At 45.5% G+C, this 23,528-nt stretch overlaps 1 protein-coding gene across 4 annotated transcripts in view; it reads right to left on the bottom strand.

The window, feature by feature from the left end:
• The window catches only part of PLS3 (plastin 3), a 69,772-nt gene extending 59,774 nt beyond the window's left edge, over nt 1-9,998 (bottom strand). For 2 of the 4 annotated variants that reach the window (XM_083595422.1, XM_083595423.1), the window contains exon 1: nt 9,831-9,895. The gene's annotated coding sequence lies outside the window, so the exon portion shown is untranslated. Of the gene's footprint in view, nt 1-8,500; nt 8,680-9,830 lie in introns of all 4 variants that reach the window. The other 2 variants (XM_083595420.1, XM_083595421.1) reach the window with 2 other exon arrangements.
• Nucleotides 9,999-23,528: the final 13,530 nt, after the last annotated feature.

The following is a 23,528-nucleotide window of genomic DNA, read 5'->3' on the forward strand; positions in this document are numbered from 1 at the left end:
ACCCAGAAATAGTACCTCGGGTTAAGAACTTTGCTTCAGGATGAGAACAGAAATCGTGCTCTGGCGGCACAGTGGCAGCGGCAGCCCCCATTAGCTAAAGTGGTAACTCAGGTTAAGAACAGTTTCAGGTTAAGAATGGACCTCCGGAATGAATTAAGTACGTAACCAGAGGTACCACTGTATAAAACAAACTCAAGCTCCAAGGAAAATATTTCAGATCCTTCTCTAAATGGCATTTGGCTTTCCCAGTCGCCATCCTGGCATCCAGAGAGCTCCATGTTGTCACAACTGGACCGCACCAGTTGCAGAACGGCTATTTTCTAACACTGCCCTGGAGATCCCACTGAAATGAACATACAGTGGTACCTCGGGTTACATACACTTCAGGTTACAGGTTCCACTTACCCAGAAATAGTGCTTCAGGTTAAGAACTTTGCTTCAGGATGAGAACAGATGCTCCAGTGGCGCGGCAGCAGCAGGAGGCCCCATTAGCTAAAGTGGTGCTTTAGGTTAAGAACAGTTTCAGGTTAAGTACGGACCTCCGGAACGAATTAAGTACTTAACCCAAGGTACCACTGTACATTGGAAAGAAAGCAGAAAACTGCAAGCTGCAACATTGTGAGAATTGCTTATTTTCCTTTAAGAACTGGTGCTTGGGGTTGCTTGCCAACCTTTCTCTCCCCATCCCTTTTGTGCCATGTATTTTGCCATGGTCAATAACATGCACCCTTAAGATGCCCTCCTTGATATTTGAAGGGCCGCCTCCCCTCTGTGAAATTAGGCTTGGAAGAAGCATTATATCATACTCAACAAAACTGGCTACGATTTGTTGACAGCTTTGTAAATGCGTCCATCTGCCCAAAGGGACTCTTCTACGAAAAAAGGCTGTCTTATTTTAATTTGCTGCATTGAAGCTGCTGTATGAACAGTTTTGGCAGATGAGCAGGGTTAAAAAATGCTCTAAATAAATAAATAAATAAGAGACTTTGGTGCCAATTAATTGGCTGAATTTGCACTACAACCTCGCAGTGACATTATAGCCTCACAACAACCCTTTGAAGCTGGTCAGGCCAAGTTACTGCCTTTCCCCAAAGCATGTGAGCTTTAAAGTTTGGGGCAGCAGTGGCGGTGGTAGGATTTGAACCAACATTCCTGTTAGCACTACAGTATAGTCATTCTTGTGTGGCCTGAAGTTCCAGATTCTTTATACAGCTGTTTGCAATGTGAACACTCACACAAACACACATGTGCAAACGCAGACACAGAGCTTCTGGAAGCTGCCACAGTAGCAGACAGATCCTTTCAGAGGCGACAGGAAGGGAGGTTGAAAGAAATGTAGCATAACCCCCTTTCATATGAGCACCTCGGCTCCTGTAAAGGAAATTAAATGCTCAGTTGAATCAACAGCCAGAATGCAGCAAAATGAAAACTCTGCACTTCCTGCACCTTGGCTTACAGCTACATTCACAATTCCAGAGAGAGGGAGCGAGGAAGAGAGAGAGGAGGAGGAGCAGCAGTGGGGGAGAGGACTGGGAGGTTCTACAGTTCTGCAACTCTAGCGCCCAACTTACCCCAGGTGCAAGTGAGGTCACATCCACACCAAACATTTAAAACACATGGCTTTCCCCAAAGAATCCTGGGACCTGTAATTTGTTGGAAACTGTGGCTCTGTGGGGGTAAACTCAAGTTCCCAGCCATAAGCTCTAAAATATATAGTGTGGGTCTGAGCAGAAAACACAAATTTTTTGCAAGGGGGTATTTCATGTTGAAGTCAGGTGGTTGTGTCCTCCAAAGTGAAGTCAGTGGCCCTTTTAAAGCCCGCTCATTGACAGATAACTGACTAATAGGACAATTTGACTCTTTTTTATAATTACAAGTTTTCCATAGGCTCTCTTAAAAACACCAAGAAGACAGGAAAATGTTTTCAGCCTTAGCTGCATTTAACAGTATCCTCTGATATTCCACATCTGATTTTTGTCAATAAAGAATGAGGAACTGCATAGAGCCACTATTTTTTGCCACAAGGACCATCTCTCCCAATATTAACCGTCCCAGACTCTGTTCATCATCTGAGGGCCTCGTGAGCTCCAGAGGGTGGCAGCATGAGAACGGGCCTTCTCTGCGGTGGCTCCCCAGGGAAGTTCGCCTGGCACTTTATTATATATATTTTAGGTGCCAGGCAAAAACATTCCTCTTCAACCATGCCTTGGGCTTATTAATATTCTATAGCTTTTCAAATATGTCTGTGGGAAGTGGGGGTTATTGTTTTGCTGTTTTGCTTTTAATTATTTACTTGCTTTTATTCTCTTCTTTATTCTGTCAACCACCATGAGATCTTACGACAAAGGGTGGTATATAAATCTAATAAATAAATAAAAACTACCTGAGATGGTATATTTCAAATGCTATGTTCAGCTCCCAGTCTTCATACATGGGGCTCCCATGCAGCCTGCCTGCCCTCCAACCCATACCTCAGTTATGGATCACTGGTTAGCTGAACTTTAAAGAAGCATCCCACTTTAAACAGCCATGGCTTTTCCCCACCCAAAGAATCCTGGGAGTTGTAGTTTATTAAGTGCGCTGAGAGTTGTTAGGAGACTCCTATTCCCCTCTCAAAGCTACAATTCCTTGAGTTCCCTGGGAAAAAGGATTGATCATTAAAATTATCTGGAAACTGTAGCTCTGCGAGAGGAATAGGGGCCTCAGCACCCTCAATGAACTACAGCTCCCAGAATTCTTTGTGGGACGCCATGATACTGCTTTACCGGTATGGTGCAGAGGGGGCTATAGAACTGCTGTAGGAATCTGACAAGTATCCTTGGAATTATGCACATCAGTCGCTATGTGCAATCATTCCTAAACCAATGCTTCAATGCAGTAATGGCTCCTCCATCTGTTAATAGCAAAGCAGTATTGGGCGGAATCCTGTCAGCGTTCATTTGCAAGTTTAATTTATACACGAGAATGGAGAACAAGATTTCAGCCTCCAGACTTAATCTAAAAGCTTTGTTACAAGTAGCAGCATCCCTGGCTCCCTTCTAAAAGATCCATCTGAGATCCAAAAATCCCATGCTGCACCAACTAAGCCTCTCCACTGAGTGAATGGAGTAATCCCCTGAGCACAGAGAGGAAACCGGTTATGTCTTGACATACAGAGAACTATAGGAGCCCTAAGATCAGGGATAGAGGAATCTTTGGCCCTCCAGATGTTACTGGACTCCAACATCCAACTGCCTCAGACAGTATGTCCAATGGACTCAAGGATTACTGGAACTGTAATCCCAACATCTGAAGAGCCACAGGTTCCACATCCTTGCCCACGATTATAGGCTTGAGTTTCTCTGATGTTGTTTTCCTTGAGGCAAAGTCTCTGTACTGAAACTTTTAAGTTTCTCTGCACTGAATTCTCTGCAGCCCTAATATCTATGGTGACCTTTGCTTTTATACTGACAATTCTCTCGGTGTGTTATTTCAAATGCGAGAAAAGAGATCTGATTCTTGCCTCCAAAATGTTAAAAACCTGTGACATCTGTTGCACTTAATAGCTTTTATCTGCAGAAAAGAGAAAGAAAAGCCCACAAAAAACAACAGGAAGCTGAGTTTGGGTTGCACATCCACATTCCACTGGGATTATGCAAGATATAACAGCAACTTGATCTTGTAATTCAGTGGTGTTTGCTTGGGGATATATAAATAATACTCTGGGGTTGGGGAGAGTAAAGAATGAAAGTTCTAAAACACAGGTAGCAAATTTCCCAGAGGACTTTTCAACCTGCTGTAAATAATGCTTAATTTCATATTTCAATGTTTTGATATACAACCCCATCAGCTCAGTACCCAAAACGAACTAGTTTTTATCTTCATCACAAGCTCAGCATCTAACCTTAGGCGTATAATGTCTCTGAAACTGTGCCAGTTTTGGCATTTGACAGGAAAGCCAGAGATGCTTTCAATGCCTTCTTAAAACTGGGGGACGGGGTGGAGAGATAGAGACGCCAGTCTGAGAAATTGTCTAGCGCACAGATCTGTCTTTGCTAATAGAACAGTCATCTTGGAGCTAGGGTGTGGCTGCGCATTCTCTCCAATAAAAAAGCACTGCTACCGTTCTCAAAAGATAATAGTGAATCAATGATGCTTCTGAGCTGCTAAGTGAAAATCAGAAGGGTCACCACCACATGGATGCCCACGAGTGCTTCCCTTTGCAGCAGTAAAGGCTCAACAAAGCAAGTATCTATTGGAGTCACTGCCCCAGGGAGCCTTGAGCAGCCAGACCCATTGCAAGCCAATTCATCTTAATGAATCAGCCCATTCAGAGAAGACTTTATCTGGCAGAAGTGCAGTTATCTCCAAATGAGGGGCCCCATGGCAGGAGCAGAAACCCCCAGTTTGAGGAAGAAGTTGAGACAAAGCATGCTGGGGTGAGGGCTTCTCAATATTTTTTTTTGAAGAGTGCTTTAGTTTAATAAGAGCCACATGTGCTTTGAGAGGAAAGGGATGCAAGGAGGATCCCCGGGATGTGCATCTTCATTGCAGCCAGGCTTCAGCCTGGAGGTTAAATCTTCCTTTCCTCTCCTCCTGCTGTGTCAGTTCAGTGGGAGGTTATTTGTCAGAGTGAATATGCGCCCCCTCCTCCAATTACTGGTGGAGAAAGCATGGTTGGCTTGGGGGGGGCGTCCTTCGGTTATGCCACAAACTGCCCCCCAGCAACCCCCAAAAATGGTTGATGAGGTGTGTGGTGCCTTCCAGCAAGGAATGTGGATATCAGGGTGTGATAGTAAAATAGGACCCTGTGAAGGAATGAATGGGGGGAAAGGAGGGGGGAAGAGCAACAAAGAAAATCGAGGTTCGTGCAAAAGAAGAAGTTTTCCTCCCCCACTCACAGCATTAGGACTTGTGGACATCCCATGAAGCTGAATGTTGGAAGGTTCAGGACAGGTGAAAGGAAGTCCTTCTCCATGCAGTGCATGGCAGAACTATGGAACTCCCTCCCACAGGAAGCAGTGAGGGCCACCAACTTGGGTGGCTTTAAAGGGGGATTTAAATAAATTCATGGAGGAGAAGGCTATTAATGGCTACTTGCTTAGTGGCTTTGTTCTCCCTCCACTGTTGTTTGAACTGCTGTTGCGCGGAGGTCCTCCATGTTTGCTTTCCATAGGGATCTGGCTGGCCACTATGAGAACAGGACGCTGGACTAGTTTGGATGGATCCAGCAATACATTTATGTTCTAATGGATTTGCTATACACACACACACACACACACACACACAAAGGCAATAGATTTAAGATTTGACTTTACAAAAAACTGTTATAGTTGCAAGTATTAACACAAAAGGTTTGATGCATCCCTAGCGGAAGAGGAGAGGCATGATGTTAAAAGAGAGGTGGCAGCAGTTTCATGTCCACACTCTTGCAGGGGCAGAGGCAGCACTTTTGGAGTTGCAGGGGAGGCAAGGAAGGAGGGGGGCAAGAAGGTAGACAGAGGGTATTTCAGGTTTATGGTACAGCAACCACTAAGTCATATTGCACCACAAGTACCAGAGTTGTTTGTGTTATCTGCATGCTACCTTTTGCCCTGACTGGAACACAAGAAGGTTTACACCAATTAATTAATTAATTAAAATTTACTAGTTAAAAAAAAACCTAATCTATTAAAATCCTGATAATAAAAACAGCACGGCACTGTTAAAAGCCCTTTCCTTTTTTTAAAAAAATGCAGTCAGTTCCCAAGAGCCTGACAGAATGAAACAGGCTTTACCTGTCAGCAGAAGGACAACAAGGAGGGAGCCAGTCTAGCTTCTCTAGAAAGGGAGTTGCGAAGTCTGGGAGCAGCCACCAAGAAGGCCCTCTCTCACGTCCTTACCAAGTGGGTCTCTGAGGGTGGTGGGACTGAGAGATGGTTCTTCCCTGAAGATCCCAGAGCCTGGGCAGGTTTGTATGGGAGAAAATGGTCCTTCAGACAGCCTGCACCTAATGGCTTTATAGGTATTAACCAGCAGTTAGAATTGCACTTGGAAACAGGCTGGGAGCCGGTGGATCTGCTGTAACAAGGGAGTCGTATAAGCTCCCAGTCACCAATTTGGCAGCAGCTGTTTGAGCCGGCTGAGTTTCTAAGCTCTTTTCCAAAGGCAGCCCCATGCAGAGTCCATTACAGTAATCCAAACCGGATGCAAGGAAGGCGTGTGCCACTGTGTCAAGAGTTTTTGCAAACGCTGCCAAGTTCTTTTGTCAGTGACTTGCTCCCAATAATACAAACAGCCTTTTAAAAAGAAGATGACCAGCAAACCAAACGTGGGAATCCAGATGAAATGTCTCAATCAGCATTGGTCACATCTGTTGTGACCAACACATTCAAGGCATTGTTACACCACTTTAACAGTTACAAGACTTCCTCCAAGTCTCTCAGGAACTGTAGCGTGTTAATGGTGCTAAACATAGGTAGCTGCATAAGGGGTCTCCTAACAACTCTTGGCGCCCCTCAACGTACTACAGTTCTCAGGATTAGCAGCCATGACTGTTAGTGGAATAAATGGTGTTTCTGTGTGCTCTGGCACTTGTCATGGTGTCCTGTTGCACCAGAAGCAGTTTAGTCCTGCTGGCCACATGACCCAGAAAGCTGTCTGCGGACAAACACCAGCTTCTTCAGCCCGAAGCGATATGAGTGCCACAACCCCATAGTCGCCTTTGACTGGACTTAAACGTCCAGTGGTCCTTTACCTTTTACCTAAAGTGAAATATGAGTTTTTTAAAAGGTATGCTGTGGATGAGACCATTATCACAAAGAACTCAGGCGTGATGCTGAAATTAGTTCCTTAATACCACAGAAATTCAAAACACAACACAGTTAGAAAACTTGTTTGTTTGTTTCTAAAGTGAAGTCTTATATGTCCCTGAGCCCCAAAGCAAGTTTCTGTGTGCCTCCATGGCCTGCCCCCTTTGAAATCCACAACACCCCCCCCCCACAACCCAGTTCACAACAGTCATAAATGTGTGCTAACCTCAGATAACAGCAGCAACAGCAACCTGGGGTGACACCAACAAATTAGAAACTTCAGCCATAGTAAGGCTACACCTGTTTTCACACCACATTTGAGGCACATTATTTCCCCAACAGAATCCTGTGAACTGTAGGTGGTTTTTCTTTTAAGGTAAAGGTAAAAGAACCCCTGACCGTTAGGTCCAGTCGTGACCGACTCTGGGGTTGCAGCGCTCATCTCGCTTTATTGGCCAAGGGAGCCAGCGTACAGCTTCCAGGTCATGTGGCCAGCATGACTAAGCTGCTTCTGGCGAACCAGAGCAGCGCACGGAAACGCCGTTTACCTTCCCGCCAGAGCGCTACCTATTTATCTACTTGCACTTTGACGTGCTTTTGAACTGCTAGGTTGGCAGGAGCAGGGACCGAGCAACGGGAGCTCACCCCGTCGCGGGGATTCGAACCGCCGACCTTCTGATCAGCAAGTCCTAGGCTCTGTGGTTTCACCCACAGCACCACCTGCGTATCGGCAAGCACTAGGCTCTGTGATTTAACCCACAGCGCCACCCGCGTCCCTGGTTTTTCTTTTAAAGGCTGCTGCAAAATGCAGTTCCACAATGGTTAAATTGCGGTTCCCAGGATCGGGGGGGAGGGGAAGTTTGCATCAAATATGCTTTAAGTCTATGGTGGGTACATGGCCAAAGCATGGAACAAGGCGTGTTGAAAATACCTGATGTCCACTTAAGGATTACACCAGCACGTGTTTTGATGCCAAGGCACACACGAGGGCAGGGCTTTCCCGTCAGAAATGATAGGTAAGTCAAGTCAAGAGAAAGTACATCCATTTCTCTGGGGGACATACCTGCCTATTCGCGAGTGGGGGCCTTTGATCAAGTGTGGCACATGAAGGGAAGCAAAGGGGAGATCCCAAGAATCAAACCAGGCATTTGAAACTCAAAGGGTGCTCTGTCTGAAGCTGAAGAAGGGAAGAGGAAGGTGAGGAGGCTCCTGACAGACACTCTGCCTCTCTCTGCACAGCCTGGAAATGGAGCAGCTGCGAAGTGCATTGCAATACTCTTCCCCATTCAGCACTTCCCCCAGGGAATATGGAGCCACTTGCAAGTTGAGATGGGGGAAGAAGCAGAAGAAAGGCGAGTTTTGGAATGTGTCTCTCACACACAAAGATTGGTGAACATAGGAAAAGTCAATGAGTCACGCAGCTCAGTCCAGTTAGTCACTGGGACATGCGAAATGTCTGCAATTCACTCAAAAAGGTCTGCAGCTCACACCCACCCCCTTGAATGGCAGCAGGCGGAAGGCCACGTGCAGCCAGGCAGTTTAGCGTGCCCACGTGCAAACTGTTGCCAGCTGCTTTTATGTCCGTTGAACAGAGGGCCCCAAAATTAACCTTACAGCCAGCATTTGCCCTGTGCACTACATTTCTCAGTGGTAGAACCAAGCAGGTTGGAAATGCAGAGGCACCACCTGCCTATGGCTGGAAGCAGGGCAGCTTGTAACTTTCCACTCACCTGAGAATCAGCAGCAAGCGAATCAGAAGCAAGAGTCCAGTGTGCTAAGCTATGTGATGCTACAAGAGGCTCTCTCTCCCACTCCCTCTCTGTCTAGTGTAGCCTCCACTGGGCTGCTGTACTGGGCTGCTGAGTAGCCACCCATGCAGGTCTTGCAAAGGGTGGGGCCAAGGAGCCAGCTGCAGAAGAAAGGGGGAGGGCAAGAGCAGGCGCGCTCACATCTGCACCAGTTCTTTAAAGCACATTCTTCCACCTCCCCCAAAGAACCTGCAAGGCTAAGAGCTCTGCCTGGTAGTCTGTCAAGCCTAGTGGAAATGTGTGCTGTGGGAGTGCCCATAAAGAACAGCAGATAACCTGGGGGGAAATGAGGGGCGGGGGCGAGTGAGCTCCTCTCCCAACACACTTCATGCTGCTTCACATGCACTTAGTACTGAACATGCAACCCACATGGAAGTGGTCAGGAGCAATGAGCATCCACACTAGTTTTCCATTGCATAGATGGGAACTAGGAAACAACGCCGCCCCCCTTTTCTCAAGCACGTGCGACAAGTTTGGTAGTCTGAAAGGCCCTTTTGGAATGGGACGTACAGACACTCCCGGCATGTTCCCAGAGTCCTTGCAAACGGGAGTCTTGCAGAGGAAACGCGTTAGGACACAGGAAGCGCTGACTTGGTCTACCGGCCCATCTGGTCAAAGTATCCAGAGGTAGACTGCCCCTGAACATGGAAGCCCCGCGCAGCCACCGCAAATAATTGCCGGCGACTGACCAACCACCCGCTTCCGGCACTAATTTCTCTTACACCCACGCGCCCTTTCAAAGCCATCGAGCTTAGAGGCCCCGTTGCATATTGCAGCAGTCCTGGTCAGTCCGTCTCTCTCTCTCAGGAGCATTTTTCCCTTCTGGGGAAAGCATGACCGCCGCCGCCCCAACCAACCCAAGGATCAAGAGTGCTTTGGCGGCATTACCTTGGAGAATTTCTCTTTAGAGCAAGCGCGCCTGGCGCCCCAAGCCCCCTGCCCTGCAGCAGCCCCCTGGAAGAGTCCGGAGAGCACCCCACCCCCGCCTACAGCAGGCCATCCTCCCAGCTGGCCTCGCTCTTGCTGCCCAGCCCGGCCTCCTGGCCAGTGGCCCAAAGGAAGCAGGGCGGGCGAAGCCCCCACAAGCTGAGGCAGGCGCCACTAATACAGGCACGTGCGCTTCGCTTGCGGGAGGTGGGGCGGAAAGGCTCCCCAAGTTCTGCCAGAAGCGGCCGGCGGGAAAGTTGCAGCGCCAAAGGGGCCCCCGAGCGCGACCCCACCCCCGGCCTCGCTCGCTCGCGGGGACACTCACAGTTGTGCGTTACGCTCTTCGACTGCCTCTTTCGCTCGCGCTCTGCTCTCCGACTGGCACCGCGGGCGCTTCCCAGCTCCCTAGACACCTCCCCAGCCCAGGAGCATCGCTCGGCCCTCCCGCTCCCCCACCCGCTCTTCAAGCGCCGGGGTCCGCCCCTCAGCCGAGGAAGGATTGGGCCGAGCGCCCGCACATCAAGGCCGATCCGGGAGGCGATTCGGTGGCAAGGAATGTCTGTTACTCTCCAGAGGCGGGGATTGGAGGCAGGCCTGCCCGCCCAGGTAGAATTAGTGGTTGCTCAACTCTTAGCGGTGACTCCGAAGCTGAGGGAGCCGAGCCCGCATGAGTTAGTTTCACGGACTGACCCCTTGGGAATCATCAGGCGCTGCAAACAATATATGCTAAATGCAATTGCATGTTAAAATGAGGCAAGATTTTAAAATTAAACACACTTTAAGTATTTCTGTCACAAGGAAGTTTTCCCTGTATGCCTCCTGTATCTATGTTCTCATGCATATGGAGATCATGTGAGTGTGCATATTTGCCGTTTGCAGCTGTTTATAGGGGTCTGTGTGGCATGTGAAACAAACATGGGATATGTGTGCATGAGATGCACATGACTGCTAAACTGGATTTTTTATTTAATCCCACTGTACATGGGATGTCAGCACTATGGGCTTTTCTGGGGTAGTACAGGGCCTTTTACAGTCTGGCCTGAAAGAACAGAACCAACAGCAGCTCGCTGTGACTTGTTTGCAAAGCATTTTGAGGACAAAGTCATTTGCATCCCCCTGGAACTTGACCCTGCTGTTACAGCAGATGAATCTCAAGGGCGTCCAGAGCACAGGACTAGTTATGTTGGATGAGTTTCCTTTAGTAAGGCTCAAGGATGTGGACAAGGTGCTCGGATCAGTCAGGGCGACCACTTGTACCCTGGAAACTACATTCCATAACCTCTCCCACACTGCCATTTCAATATTATAACATAACACCAAACCAAACAAAAGGTTGGTACCAAAGCAAGGTAGAAGCATGACATCTTGAACTGAGGCAATTCTATTACAGCAGGCAGGTTTCATGTGGCATAGACCTGCCCATACACATAGGGTTCAGAAACTAAACCGGAAGCAAAAAATGCTTTGGTATGACATTGGACCAGCAGAGCTGGGACACCCATGAGGCAAGGTGAAGCAGCCACCTCAGGCAGTTCCCCCACAGGTGCCCTGCCTGCCACACCACAGAGTGGAACAGCATTGTTTGTCGGTCTCCCCTGTCTTGCAGAACTATCAGTAGTTTGTGGGATAAAGCTTTAGGTTTATGCAATTAGATTAGATGAGTGGGGAGTGCCTGGTGTTGCCTGGGGAATCTGTAGAAACCAAAAAATATTGCGATTTTCAAAAGGCCAGGGCAATTTGTGAGTTTGGGCCCATCATGCTGAAAGCATGAAGTCATGCCAAGGTCTCATTTTGGTTCACCATTTTGAACCAAATGGCACCTGGCACCCTAATGTCAATGGAGACTACCACCCCCACTTTGGGAACCTGCATAACAAGTTTTGTGATTATACCTTGGGAGGCAGCCAAACCTATGCCACAAAATGGGCAAAGTCACACCAAAGTGATGTTTTGGTACACCAGCTTGATTCAAAATGGTGCCTGGCACCCAAATGGCAAACAAAGACCGCTACCACCACCTCAGGGACCCTCATGGCAAGTTTGGTGACAATATCTCAAGAGGCGTCCAAACCCATAAGGAACAGAGGGACAGGCAGACAGACAGACAATTCATTTTCCAAAATACAGAATAGATTAAAGCACACTCTCAGTCCTGGCACAACAAGTTGACTATGTGTGTGCTTTTTGCAGTTTGGAAAGTGTTGGAGAAATGCACTGGGAACTGTGGGATGAATGAATAATGGAAAGATGTTTAAACACCACACAAGAAAATCAGGATGAGCATAGGATGAATGCTCACTGTCATAAAACTGCCTTGTAAACGAATCAGAATAAATGACATCACATCAACTTTGTGCAAGCAAATCACAATGAATGCAGAATAAAGTTTTAATAGACTGTGGTGATGTTGTTTGCTGTTTCTGCTGCTCTTAGGCAGTACAGTGGTACCTCGGGTTACAGACGCTTCGGGTTACAGACGCTTCAGGTTACATACTCCGCTAACCCAGAAATAGTGCTTCAGGTTAAGAACTTTGCTTCAGGTTGAGAACAGAAATCGTGCTCCGGCGGCGTGGCAGCAGCAGGAGGCCCCATTAGCTAAAGTGGTGCTTCAAGTTAAGAACAGTTTCAGGTTAAGAACAGACCTCCGGAACGAATTAAGTTCTTAACCTGAGGTACCACTGTAGATGGGTACTGCAAAAAGAACTGCAAGTGTTTTTGTGGGAGTGTGTTTATATTAGAATGTATTTTTTACTTATGCTTATGATTTAAATACATTGTAACTCACTGGGATACCTTTTATGGAGCAAGTAGTTAACAAGTTTAATGAATTAGTTCATCATGGTACCATTTGTGATGACTGCCCATTAATTGCAGGACTCTTTTCCATTGCAGACATAGCAACACACAGTGCTTTTTTTCTGGGGGGACGCAGGGATATGCATACCCCTAAATATTTTGTGAATCTAAGTTTGGCCTCATTGAGGGGCAGTATTTCAATATGAGTAGGGAAATGAGAGTACTCCTAAATATTTTTTTAGGAAAAAAGCACTGCCAACACATCTTATTTTGCAATGCTTATTTCAGAAAGCCAGGTTCAGAGTTTTCTGAGGGCTCAGTTTTAATATTGTAAGGGTTCCAGCTATTTTACTTTAATTAATTGGTTTCATTTTATTTTATGTGTTTACATATCAGGTTCATTCCAACCCCAGGCAAGCAGTTTCACACATCCCCAGTTTCAGTGGGGAGCTAAGTGCATGCTTAACTCTTTCCCGTTGAAACCAGTGGGACTTCACAGTGTCACATACAGTGCCTAGATTGTGACCATTTTTACCTGTATCAAAACTTTGGAATGGCAGGTGCACATCAAAGGTACCCATAACTCACTAGCTGAGGACTGAGAACGTTATTTCTCAGCTTCAAAAACTCTGATGCTTCAATGCAAGGAAATTCAAGACTCTGCTCTGGGCTCATGCCATTTTTCAACATCTTACAACTTCCTCCATTTGTTAAATATTTCACTGTTGTTTTGCAAATTGTTCCTTTCACTTCCTGTTTCTTAACCAAGCACATACTATATATCCTCTCAAAGCAATTGTTACTGGTGTTACTGGTCTGGTAGGGTGGAAGGCAGTGAGGCAGCCTAACATGGCATGTACATGCCCTGCAGTGTGCCCAACACCCTCTGCCACCCTCTGCTTAGCCCCTTAATGGGGAAATCTGTGGGTGCTTGGGCACCCAGAGCCCCAGGGAGATGTCACCTATGTATGCTGGCAATATCTTGCACTTATGAGCAATTGAGCTGCCAAATTTTGCACCAGCTGCAACTCCCAGACCAACCTCAAGGGCAGCCCCCTGTAAAGCACATTATAGTAATCCAGCCAGTGGTTATCAGTGCATGCACAACAGTGCTCAGGCTATCCTGATCGAGAAACAGCTGTAGCTGAAGCTGGTAGAAGTTAGTCCCAGCCACTGTGGCCACATGGGCCTCTGGCGACAAAGATAAAATCCCGAAGCACCCCCAGAGCAGTTTCCCTCTCGCAGAGCTAAAATTCCCAGCACACTCAACAAACTAGAGTTCCCAGTATTCTTTTGAGGAATCCATGTGCTCTAAATGCAAGGTGTGTATACAGCCCCATTTATCAACTTGCTATTGCTATCTGTGTGGGACATCTTCAGGAGAAGAGAAGACTAAGGAGTGAACCCTACACAAGAGTGGAGACTCTAAGACAGTTGGGTGGCACCTTGTATGCCTCCTTCTCAAAACTCCTGCAGCCAAGCTGGTGCCAAATGTCTTGCTCTGCTTTCCTTTGGACCACACTAGAGAGGCTGAAAGGGGGGGGTCTTGTCCTCTGGGCAGTCCAGGACCTCTAGACACACTTCCCAAGCTTGTTCCCCAGGAAGGTCACTTCGGTGCTGCTAACACAGCAAAGACAATGCAGAAGGCAGAAGTTAGGGTCTCTGCAGGCACAGCAGGCACTGTGATTCTCCAGCAGTTGACTTTGCCCCCAGAGGTGCACTCCATTGTTTTGCAAGACAGACGGATGCCAACAATGGCAGTCCTGTGTGTGTACAAATGTTGCAATGCCATGATAAGATACCTCCCACCTCCCACAAGCTGCAATTGTGTGCTTTTCTGCTGTACAGGAATTGAGGACCAATCAAATCCCATCCCACCCAGCTGAGCTGAGTTGTAGACAAGACTGTGCTTTTAGCTCCTTTTTTAAAAATAAAATATTCAGAGTAATTTATGGCAAAACAAGCTTGATCTGCAAAGCAAACAGAGGCCAGAGGCTGTCACAGGCAGGTTGGGGCTGGGTGATTCATATCATCCCTTTCATAGATACAAAACCTCAGATGCAAATGTTCATTCCAGCTCAAGTGTGACTTGTTTCCTTCCTGCCTAACAGTCAGTGGCTGCAACATGATTTTGAAGAGTTTTGACAGGCAGGCACAATTTTTCTCTGCTGTGACATAAAATAATTGTAACAAATGTATCGGGAGTGGGGGAAATCTTTTATAAAAATTATCCAAATAAAGATCTCTATATAACAGCAGCCAGATTTATGTTACATCAGAAAAGAAAAGAAAAGAAAAGAAAAGAAAAGGACATGTGGCCTAGGACTCCGCTAGCATCCACCTCCGCTACTTGCTTTTTCTCACCCCATAGTACAGCCTTTCCCCTTTCTATGCACCCTTATTTCAGCAAAAATATAAGTATTGATGAACTGGAAAAATAAAAATGCACCTTCCTTCATGCTCACTACATGTGAACAAGTTGCATACAGATGTAGACTTGCTATGGACAAATTCAATGATAGCTGGAATTCATTTTTATAACTACTATATTGGGATAAGATCTGGTTAACTACAATAACATTTTTTTGGTAATGTGTGCCTCCTCCTCGAGAGGTCCGGAGGGTGGCAACACAAGAACGGGGCCTTCTCTGCAGTGGCTCCCCGTCTGTGGAATGCTCTTCCCAGGGAAGTTCGCCTGGCACCTTCATTACATACATTTAGGCGCCAGGCAAAAATGTTCCTTTTAAACCAGGCCTTTGGTTGACCTGATCAACATCCTGTACCGTTTTAAAATGCGACTCTTGGGGGGGGTTGTTATTGGATTATTGTTTTTATTTTATATATTGTGAATTTTCTGTGACCTGCTCTGAGACCTCTGGTTATACAGTGGTATATAAATTCAATTTTAAAAAAGTCTATAATTTTTTGTTGTTCTGGCTCCCCCCCCCATACACTGGTACTATTTCTTCTTCTTTTTTGTGTTTTCTTACTCTGCACTTGTAATTAGGTATTTTCAATCTATTATCTATCTATCTATCATCTATCCACCATCTATCTATATCAGGGTCAGCAACCTTTTTCAGCAGGGGGCCGGTCCACTGTCCCTCAGACCTTGTGGGGGGTGGACTATTTTTTTTGGGGGGGTGAATGAATTCCTATGCCCCACAAATAACCCAGAGATGCATTTTAAATTAAAGCACACATTCTCCTCATGTAAAAGCAAGCTGATTTCCAGACTGTCCGTGGGCCGGATTGAGCAGGCAATTGGGCCAGATCCGGCCCCCGGGCCTTAGTTTGCTTACCCATGAATGAACATGGGAAGTTGCCTGATACAGAGCATAGCTGTCAACGTTTCCCTTTTTTTAAGGGAAATTTCCTTATTCCGAATAGGATTTATCGCAAGAAAAGGGAAAAGTTGACAGCTATGATACAGAGTCAGACCTTTGGCCCATCTACCTCATAAGAACATAAGAAGAGCTTGTTGGATCAGGCCAATGGCCTGCCTAGTTCAGTTCTGTGTGAATAAGCACTCCCCCCCCATCTGTCCTGAATCCTCCAACATTCAGCTTCATTGGGTGTTCACTAGGTCCAATGTTATGAGAGAAGGAGACAAACCTTTCACTTTCTCCATGCCACGCATAGTTCCATAAACTTCTATCACGTCGCCTCGACCTGGTCTATACCACTGTTTTCCAAAATTGGGTCTCCAGCTGTTTTTGGACTACAACTCCCATCATCCCTAGGCAGCAGGACCAACGGTCAGGGATGATTGAACTGTAGTCCAAAAACCAAGCAGTTTGGAAAACACTGGTCTCCCCTGACTGGCAGCCGATCTGCAAGCTTTCAGGCAGGGTTCTCTTCCAGCCCTACCTGGAGATGCCATTGGAGATGGAACCTGGGACCCTCTGCCACTGAGCTGCAGCCCTTCCCCACCTTCAGCTTATGTGGTGTATAGTTGCAGCCAATCACAATTTTCAGAGGCAGCTTTTCCTTCTCTATGCATCCAGTCCATGGTCCTGCAGAGCCATTGTGCTCGCATGAGTGTTTGGACAAAAGTTGCAGCAGCCAATTACTTTTGTCAAGATTCAAGAAACAGCTTAGCAGTGTGTGCTGCTGGGGCAAGTGTTGATGCTTTGCAAAACAAGATATAGAACTCATATGTGGGGGAGGTAGTTGCAGTTACGCTTTGTAGCATTGTCCCCCCCCCTTGCTTATCTGTGCAGCTGGCTCTGTCCAGGCACCTCTGCAGTTGCTGCAATGTGGTTGTTGCTGTTGGATGTTTGAAGTGTGTCTGGCGTTCTGCGGTGTGGCAAGGCACCTGTTCAGATTCAAAGTAGAGAAACATTCAGCCATGTGCTAAAGTCCTTCCTGAGTGTTCTGGGAACAAGCAGCTTTGTGCAAAGTTTCACTTGTGCCCCAGATATTAGCAGCTGATGATTTCACACACACCCTCCCAGATGCTGAGAGGAATGAGCTGCCTTGTCAGCAGCTGCTTTGAGAACATAAAACCTTAGCACAGAAATGGCAGAAGGGGAAGGATGCAATTAAGAGGAACAAGTGGCCGCAGCTGATTCCCCCCCCCTCCCCAAGTGCTTCCAAGCCTAGGTGCAGAGCAGCAGCTGTCATAGGAACACAGGGAAAGCCCTGTTGGGTCAAGCCAAACTGCCCATCTAGAGCAGCATGCTGCTCTCATGGTGGCCAACTATGTCTAATGGGGGACGCCAGAAAGCAGGACCTGAGCCCCGTGGAGAGACAACCTGGCGATTGTGGCCAGGAACCATTGATCACCTAGTTCTCCTTGAATTTGTCTAAACCTCTTTTAAATTCCTCACACTCCAGCAGCAGCATCTAGCTGTCAAGGAAATATCTGGCGATGCCTCAGAGCCACCAGTCTAGGGCTGGCACTCGGAAAAGAAAGCTGGAGATCAAATCTGGCCTTGATCTTTCTCTGCATGTGTGTCCTGGGGTGGGGTCAGGAGCTGTATACTGAAGACAGTTGCTGATGGTTAGTTTTAGTACTACAGTTTTAGTATTACATTGGTACCTCGGGTTACAGATGCTTCAGGTTACAGACACTTCAGGTTACAGACTCCGCTAACCCAGAAATAGTACCTCAGGTTAAGAACTTTGCTTCAGAATGAGAACAGAAATTGTGCGGCGGCAGCAGGAGGCCCCATTTGCTAAAGTGGTACCTCAGGTTAAGAACAGTTTCAGGTTAAGAACAGTCCTCCAGAATGAATTAAGTGTTTAACCCGAGGTACTACTGTAATTTTAAGCAGCCTTGCATGCAGAATATAAATATGAATGAGAAAGAAATAATCCTATCAAAAGTAGTGGCCCAACCACCTTACCCCCCTCTCCTTGTAGGACTGTCCTTGGAAAATAGGGACACCTGGAGGGTCTGCACTAGTTCAGCTACCCTTAGACCTGTTTGAGGAGATGGGGGGGTCATACAGATCCAGAAGTATCTTGTTATCTACTATGGGAAACAGAAAGCTGAACTAAGTAGGCCTGGTTAACCAGATAAACAAATCTGAGGAAATTTGGCTTTGAACCCATGGTGCTGGTATTCAGTGATACAGAGAGCAAGTGGAAAGAGGAATTACCAGAGTTCGAGAACACATTCCAGACAGGCAAAATATACTGGGGGTGGGGAGCAAAGCCACTGTGAGGTGTGGCCTGCGGAGAGTTCTGAGTGCCAGACCGGGGGGGACGGGGACGGGACACAACTGTCCCTACTCCAAAGGCAGCCATCCAAAAGCATTTTTCAGAGGCTTCCCTCAAAATGTCTTAGTCCCAACATGCTTCTTTTGTTTTCGCACTCAAGGCTAGCTTGCCTCCTCTTTCTCTTGCCGCAGGGGAGCAGGTAGACGGAGATGAGTAACTTTGTCACAATATTCCAGTGTGCAAGACCTCAGTCATGCTCACTCGTGGGTATGGTGTTTCTGGCTCATATTAGCAGATGAAAAAACCTTTAATGCATAGTGTTGGTGCATATTTTCCCATCGCAAACAAGCCAGCAACATTTGCTGCGAAATATAAACGCAGGAAGGAAGTGACTCTGAGAGGAGCTTGCATACAAAGTACTAGAGGGGAGATGGGAATGTGCAGAAGTTGCTTGTTGTTGCGCTTCACTGAGAGACATAGAGAAATGAGCCCACAACAGTGGGAAGAGTTGGTACAGTCATACCTTGTGTCATGAGGTATGACGGCTAAAGATTGAGGTTGAATCCTGAGAAGACAGAAGCACTGTTTTTGGGGGACAGGAGGCAGGCGGGTGTGGAGGACTCCCTGGTTCTGAATGGGGTAACTGTGCCCCTGAAGAACCAGGTACGCAGCCTGGGAGTCATTCTGGACTCACAGCTGCCCATGGAGGCGCAGGTCAATTCTGTGTCCAGGGCAGCTGTTTATCAGCTCCATCTGGTATGCAGGATGAGACCCTACCTGCTCGCAGATTGTCTCGCCAGTGTGCTGCATGCTCTGGTTATCTTTCACTTGGATGCACTCTATGTGGGGCTACTTTTGAAGGTGACCCGGAAACTACAACTAATCCAGAACGCAGCAGCTAGAATGGTGACTGGGAGCGGCCACCAAGACCATATAACACCGGTCTTGAAAGACCTACATTGATTCCCTGTACATTTCCGAGCACAATTCAAAGTGTTGGAGCTGACCTTTAAAGCCCTAAACAGCCACGGTCCAGTATACCTGAAGGAGCGTCTCCACCCCAATCGTTCATTCCGGACACTGAGGTCCAGCACCGAGGGCCTTCTGGCAGTTCCCTCACTGCGAGATGTGAGGTTATAGGGAACCAGGCAGAGGTCCTTCTCAATAGTGGCGCCTGCCCTGTGGAACGCCCTCCCACCAGATGTCAAAGAGAAAAACAACTACCAGACTTTTAGAAGACATCTGAAGGCAGCCCTGTTTAGGGAAGCTTTTAATGTTTAATAGGTTATTGTATTTTAATATTTTGTTGGAAGCCGCCCAGAATGGCTGGGGAAACCCAGCCAGATAGGCAGGGTATAAATAAATAAATTATTATTATTATTATTATTATTATTATTATTATTATTATTATTATTATATGTTTGCTTCATGTTGTGGCTTTTCAGGTCACGAACATGGCTTACTTCTGGGTTAGCTGCGCAGAAACAATATGCGTGCTTCACACACATGCAGAAGCACTCTATCACGCTTTGCACATGCGCAGTAGTGACACTCTACTTACAGACTTTTCGGGGTGCGAATGGCACCCTGAAATGGATTGTGTTCATAAGTAGAGGTACCACTGTATTTGCATGGTGATTGCTTAAACTGGGATCCACACTACACATTTAAAGAACATTTAGCACGCATCTAAAGCACATGACTTCCGCAAAAGAATCCCCATGGAAATACAATTCCCAGCACCTATAGCATGTGATTGTTTCCAGGTTTCTTTTGAGGCAGTTGGGTGCTTTAATTGTGCATTGGATTCCTTTCCACACATGCAAACAAATCTCAATGCAGTCCATCAAAGGCAAACAACAAGGCCCTGGGGCCCCCTCAACCTTCTCTCATTGCCATGTAAACCAACAAATGTATAGAAAGAGAACCTACCAAATGATGCTGACATAAAAACATCACACATATGCCAAATTGAAAAAATGAAAAAAATATGGATACCATATTGTCTGACATTGAACATAACCAAAATTTTGGCTGATTAACATCTGATATCCTTTTAAATGTGTTGTGGGAGGTGGGGGTTCTTGGTTTGTTTCTGTTTCTATTATGTACTCTGTGTCTGTGGGTGGGGGGTAATCTTGAATTACTGTGTTGTGAAGCGCCCTGGGATCTATGGATGAAGGGCTGTATGCAGATTTAATAAGTAATAATGATGGTGCATGTGCCTTTTGTGCAGGGTTGTGGAACTTCAGATCCAGGGGCTGAATACACATTCATTTTTATTTATTATCTGGTCCTAGGACTCTTCTCAGGCCTCACTACTCACTGGCCCTGCTTTGAACCCCCCTTGAGTCTTTTGGCCTGGCTGGACTGGGTCCCTGAACTCAGAGGATGCCTCTTGCTTCACCTGGAGGGAGGATAGAGAGCAGGTGAAAGAACGTGTGTGGAAACTTGAGTGTTGCCTGGAACGGGATGTGGCTCTCAAGTTGAAAAGGGTTCCCCACTTCTGCATTAGTGATTTCAGTACTTGAAAGCACAGCACAGGTAATAATGTTTTTCAGCATTTTTTGTTTGGGGAATGAACAAACCATGGCTGCTCAGGAAACATGTCATTCAGGTTTTGAACTTTAAAAAGAAAAGAAAAGACAGCACTGGCTGCATTGTTCAGAAATCACAGTTAATGGTTGTCCTCAGCTGAGCACTTTCCCCATCTTTTGTTCCTGGGAAAGCCATGCTTCCTATGCAGAGGTTGATAAGACTGTTGCAGCTGTATCTGGAACTGAGGATGGATGGGTGATCCTTGAACCCATTTGATCCCTCCCACTGGATAAGAGTGACTTGTGATTAAGAGAGGCTGATAAGGCTGTGGTGACTGTCAGACCACACTCTTATACACGGCTTGCCCCTCCCTCCCTCCTTCCTGCAGGGCCTCAAGAAATGTACTTAAAAGGTGATTAAAGAGAGATGAGGAAAGGAAACTGCAGGATGTGGCTTTTGCAGCTGAGGTTGCACTGCTCTCAGACAGCATTGCTTAAGCTGAGCTTTAGATGCTCGAAAAGGAGTTGTGAAGAAAACAAAGATTAACGGCACTTTTCAGCAGACGGACACGCACACACACACACACACACATTTCCAGCCACAAGGGTCTTGCTAGATGAAGAAGAAACCTGTTCTGGAAATGAACTGGACCTTGCCTCTTACAATTTTCACTGGCTTATGATAATTAGCCAAGCTTAGTCCCCATCTTCAAAAAGGAGGGGGAAAAAATAGGATGCAGGCAATTTCCAAATGGTCAGCTTGACTTCAATATCAGGGAAGTGCAGACCCTCCAAAAGCCCCTATTTTCCAGTGATGTCCCTGATTTAGAGAAGCTGTCCCGGTTTCTGATTTGATCCCAGCATGTCCCACTTTTCCTTAGGATGTCCTGATTTTCATCAAAGAAATGTTGGAGGATACAGAGTTATGTTGGAAGCTGCCCAGAGTGGCTGTGGCAACCCAGTAAGATGTGTGGCGTATAAGCAGTAAAATTATCATTATGGAATGGGACGTCCCTATTTTCATCGGAGAAATGTCGGAGGGTATGAAAGCGCTGGTGCAGGAACTGGGTTGGTAAAGGCTGACCTAGGCTGTAAGATTTCAGATATGGCTGATTTATGACATACTATTTCTTTAAAGCACATTCTTCCCCTCAAAGAATTCTGGGCACTGCAGTTTGTTACAGTTTGGCACAGTGACTCTGCGAGGAGTGAAACTGCAGGTTATTACAATAATCCTGCCAAAGTTTCTATCTGTTTACAGTTTGTTTGTAAATACACAACAAACCATTTCCATTCTTTTATAAAAAGTTTGTTATCTTTGATTTCTTTTTTTTTTTTTTGGTAAGTTTTGCCATTTCTGCTTATTCCATAAGTTTTTGTTTCCATTCTTCTTTTGCTGGGACTTCTGCTTTTTTCCATTTTTGGGCAAGTAACATTATTGCCACTGTAGTTGCATACATGAATAAATTTCTGTACAGTCTGGGTAGTTCTGATCATATAATTCCCAAAAGAAAATTTCTGGGGTTTTTTTTTACAAACATTATTTTAAACATCCTTTTCAATTCATTATAATTTCCCAGTAAGCTTTAACCTTACTACAAGACCACCACATGCGATAAAAAGAACCTTCTTTCTATTTGCATTGCCAATACTTCATTGATTTTGATTTATACATTTTTGCCAGTTTACTCGGTGTTAGATACTAACAATATATCATTTTCATATAATTTTCTCTTAAACCATAACATGCTGTAAATTTTATATTCATATTCCACAATTGTTCCCATGCTTCCATGTCTATATTATGACCAATATCTATTGCCCAATGTATTATTGAGGATTTTACTTGCTCATCCTTTGCCACCCATTCCAATAATATCTTATACATTTTAGACAACACTTTTACATTGCATTCCAACAGATCTCTCTCCTTTTGTGATATTTGTTCCCCAAACCCTCGTATCCTATCTTTCTTAAATACTTCATTCAAATGATGATATTGTATCCATGTTGTTAATTTTCCTGATAATTCATTAAATTCTTTTAATTGATACTCTCCCCCCTCTAAGGCTGAAGACAATGTTGGTTTACAGAAAGTAGTTGTACTGGGTGTTATATTGGAGTGGATGAGTTGAAGAATTTTATATATAGTTGACAGATGAAGAATCGGAAGTTCAGTCATTTTTAACTCTATTTTTCTCTCTTAATTCCCCTTCTCTCTCTCTCTCTCTCTCTCTCCTCCCTTTTTCTTTCTTTTCCTCTGGATCTTTTAAATTTATTTTATCAAGATTATTTTTTCAGTCTGGACAAAAAAGATAATAATATTTGTATCTCTCTTTATAAAATCCAATAAAATATATTCCAAAAAAAGAGATCAGGGTAGGGAATAAAGATATACATTGGGATCTGCCACCCCTGTGGATCCTGCCACCTGAGCCTGTTGTCTCACTTTGCCTCATGGGTGAGCCGGCCCTGGTGTGTCCACAGCCTATATAACTGAGCAATAAAAAGAGAGAGATTTTACATTTTTAATTCTTTTTGGAGGGGGTGGAGCATATTTCTTACTGTAGACAAATGGATTAAGGAAACCTGGTCTATAGTAACGATGATTAAGTTAACTTATTACAAAAGAATACATATAAACCAGCATAACAGATTAATGTAAAATTTGGGGCAGGGTAGGAGCTTAGTGATTTGGAGCAATAAGTTTAATAATAATGTTCAATATACCCTCCAACATTTCTCTGATGAAAATAGGGACATCAATAATAATAATAATAATAATAATAATAATAATAATAATAATAAATGTTATTATTTATACCTTGACCATTTTACTGGGTTGCCACTGGGTTGCCCAGTCACTCTGGGTAGCTTCCAACATATATAAAAAGATAATAAAACATTACATATATTAGTTTTTTTCCCATACGGGGCTGCCTTCAGATGGCTTGGAGGTCAGATAACTCCATACCCTCTAACCTTTCTCCAATGAAAATAGGGACACCCTAAGGAAAACAGGA

This window comes from Podarcis filfolensis (genome assembly GCF_964270895.1).
Source record: "Podarcis filfolensis genome assembly, chromosome: Z".
Taxonomy (NCBI): Eukaryota; Metazoa; Chordata; class Lepidosauria; order Squamata; family Lacertidae; genus Podarcis; species Podarcis filfolensis.